Consider the following 3,952-nt stretch of genomic DNA (forward strand, 5'->3'; position numbering starts at 1 on the left):
TACAGAATGAGGTAGTTCCTTACCCTAAATTCTTACTTTTCCTCCTGATGTTATAAAGTATTAAGTTTTCCAAATGCATTTCTAGTTTCCTGTCCAGTGCCCTTATCTTTACAACTCCAGGTCTACTAATAGATCTTGCACAGAGAGAGAAAATGCCTGATTACCAAAAGCAAATTTCAGGCTTGGGTTTCACTCTAGGGCTCAGCCCGGACACTGCAGCAGGGTGTTGGCTGCACCAGCACACATGTCTAAGGAGCATAGTGTGAACAGAATCAGGGAACTTCCCTGTTTCTGCAGCAATATAAGTAACCTTTTGGCTGCTATAGTTCTACCTTCTTTGGCCTCAGTTGTACAAACTGTTTTCCTTCCCTCACATCAGCCCTGGCTCTGAGGCATGTGGCCTTGCTGATCTGACAGGCAGACCCAGTCAGCCATGCTGAGGAGGAGATAGGCTTGAACAGCCAGGGGCGAGGGAGAGGGGACTGAGGGAGAGAGGATGGTGTTAGCAGCATTGGGTGATACAAATGGGGGCTGTGAAACTGCTGCCCCAACCTGCTCTGCAAGACATCTCAAGCTGAATTAATTTTCTGATCTGATTAAGCACGGCTCAGAAAAATCTTTAGCCACAACTGAGAAGGTAGAAACACCCAGCAGTACATGGGGAAGGATACAAGGATATCCCAAGGCAGAATTTCTGCCAAACACATCGTAATTTCTGTTTAGCTTGAAAACCAATAACTGGAGACATGCCAAGAGGTAAGATATTAGCACAGCAAAAGAAGATAGAGTAGCGTTTTTATTTTTAGCCTGCATATCCTAAAATTTTCAATTGCATTAAATATGCCCCTTAATCTCAAATGAACTGGGTTTTTTTATAGTTGAATTACCAGTTGGAGCATTTACAGTCCATTGAAAGCTAATGGAATTTCAGTACTTAAATATTTTCTGGATAACCTCAGAACAGCTGAGGAGCTCTTACAGTTCATAGCTCAGTGAGATTGTTAATTAGTTTTGTGATCCAGGGAATTTCTGTGACTGCATTCTTGTGGGCATATCACAGAACCAAACACCTCAAAGCCTCCAATTCATGTTCTGATAAATGAGGGTCGCAAAAATACTGTTGCAAAACCTTGTCCTTTCTATGCTTGCTTTTGATGACATCATATTTAAGTCTTTAATAGGTTGAATACCCAGATTTTCCTTTAAAAGTAGGTATCTGAAGGGTTTAACAAAGCTCCTCTGTCAAGCTATTGGGCTAAGGGTTTCTAGAATCCTGTTTTAAAATCCAAAGAATGGCTGCTTTCAGTGGCAGGATAGCAATGAAAAGAAATGTCCAAAGATATCAGCTGCACAGTGAGAGAACAAGAGCTGATCTCAGCAGTTTTGCGCTTAAAGCTTTATTTTGGTTTTAAATCTCAAACTGATTGGAAGAACTGGAAGCAATTCCAATTAAAGCCTTTGGAAGGGTCTAGAATTTCTTTTATTATAGTAACAGAATATTTACTGGAAAACAGGTAGACTTAGTGAAGTTTCTCATGGTTTTTTTTCCTTCTATGTATTTGCATGGGCTGTAGCAAAATGGTTTCCTTTCTTGTGAAGTGCAAGTGCTCTTTCCTTTCTCTAAGTGACTGTAGAACTGTGGAGTCATAATACAAGTGAAGTAAAAAGGGATGTAAAAGTGCAATCTGGTTTGAAATACCTGTAGTTATTCAGTAATAGTCTCTGAATCTTGGCATTAGGTAAACTAATCCTGTTTGTTAATAATGTTCTGAACAGTTTAACTGTTTAGGCTGAAGAGAGGGTGGAGAAACCAGCAAACTGATGCTTAAGTTTGGAGTTTATGAAGCTGTTTATAAACAAATGCCTCGAAGTGCTCAGTTTCAAGGGACCAGCCAAGAATGACACAGGCTTCTCTGCAGTAGGAGGCCTTAGTTTAGCCTGGAGAAATTATAATCTATACAGGTAAGACAAAGGAAGGCTGAAATGGTTGGTGAGCTTGGGGTTACATTTCTTATATTGAGGGTGGGATGATTTGATTAGTCCTGTGGCCAAGTACAGATCTTCAGAAGTCTAAATCAAAACAGCTGTTTAGTAACTACTATGATTTGATTTGTAGATCTTGCTGTGCTTCATGTGGCCAAGCTGTCTGTTGGTGTAACCTTCATTTCTTGGTCTGAAGAGCATTAACAGTTGGATTTGATGATCTTAGAACTCTTTTCCAACCTAAACGATTCTATGATCTTTCACTCGCACCACAAAGATCCTGTTGTGCGTATGGCTTTGTGTAACCTGTTCTGAAAAAAGATGTAGAGTTATCAAGTCGATGGCTTAATCCTTTTTTTTTTAAAGCAGATGAAGCAGGTAATTACTTCTAATTTCTGAAAGATGAAAGACTGCCTGAAAAAGTTTATGCTCTGGCCTGGGCTCTTTCTAGCACTTTATTTTGAAGCAGGATGAACTGTAACCGGAAGAAACCCCCAAAATCTTTCAGAAGGGTTTTTTGCAGCTTATGACACTTACCATGCAAAGTTCAACATGGTGTCATTAAACCTGAGGGTAGAATGACAGATTGAAATTGAATGGATTGACTGACTGCCATTGATTGGATCACTTCCCTTCCTGTCAGAGGAGGGTAGGACTTGTCTGGGTACAGTTTACTTCTCAACAAGTAAAGAACAATACGGGAGAGGAGGGAATACTTATCACAGAATTAGGTGACTTGTCTGGACACTTATTCAGAGCGGGCTCTTCAGCAGATGTATTAGGACTTTTGGCCTTAAGTTTACATTCCCTTAAATGGAAGGGAATTGAATAATGTTTTAAAAGCAACTGCAGTCATCATAGGTTTTTCTAGACACTGCTACTTTTTTGAGGTGGTAGGATTTCTCAAGACTTCCTTTTCTGTAAGGAACAGATGAGTTAATCTCAGTGTCTTGACTGCCTCAAGGATTCTTAATCTACTGAATGGGATGAAAATTCATCCTTGCCTACTCACAGATGACTGAGGAGAGAGCTTCCATTTGTGTTAATTGATTTTTTTTTTTTTTATCTCAAGGAACTGTTAGATGTGAGCTTTGAAACCATAGTGTGTAAACTGTTTCTTGGGCTGCAGAGGTGGAAATGCAAGTAAACAAACAGCTCCAATGACTTCTCTTGTTTTATTAGAGTATTCCTATTAAAATCTCACCATGCTCCTTTCTGAACCAGTGATTTGCTATTAGCCTGTTTTGTTGTCGTGGTTTAACCCCAGCCAGCAAATAAACCCCACGCAGCCACTTGCTCATCCCCCCCTCCTCTGGTGGGATAGGGGAGAGAACTGGGAGGGCACAAGTAGGAAAACTCCCAGATTGAGATAAAAACAGTTTAATAATTGAAATAAAACGAAGTAGAATAGTAATAATAACGATGAGAACAATAACAGAATATACAAAGCAGGCGATGCACAATGCAACTGCTCGCCGACCATGTATCACAAACGGGGCCGAGCCCCCCCACACCCCTGGTTTTTATACTGAGCATGTTGTCACATGGTATAGAATACCCCATTGGCCAGCTGGGTCCATCACCCCGGCTGGGCTCCCTGCTCCACCCCAGCTTGCCCTGCATGTGGCAGGGCATGGTAGGCTGAAAAGAGAAACCAAACCTCTCCCCGGTGCAAGCACTACCCAGCAACAACCAAAGCATCAATGGGCCATCAACGCTCCTCTCATACCAAACCCAAAACACAGGACACCCCCCAAGCTACTGGGAAGAAAGTTAACTCTGTCCCAGCCGGAACCAGGACACTTATTAAACTGTCTTTATCTCAACCCATGTGTTTTCTCACTTTTACTCTTCCAATTCTCTTCCCCATCCCACCGTGGAGGGGAGTGAGCAAGCAGCTGTGTGGTGCTTAGTTGCCAGCTGGGGTTAAACCATGACACAGTTCAATTTCAAGGTCTGCAAAATAACG

This window comes from Fulmarus glacialis, unplaced genomic scaffold (assembly GCF_000690835.1).
Source record: "Fulmarus glacialis isolate BGI_N327 unplaced genomic scaffold, ASM69083v1 scaffold6741, whole genome shotgun sequence".
NCBI classification, from domain to species: Eukaryota; Metazoa; Chordata; class Aves; order Procellariiformes; family Procellariidae; genus Fulmarus; species Fulmarus glacialis.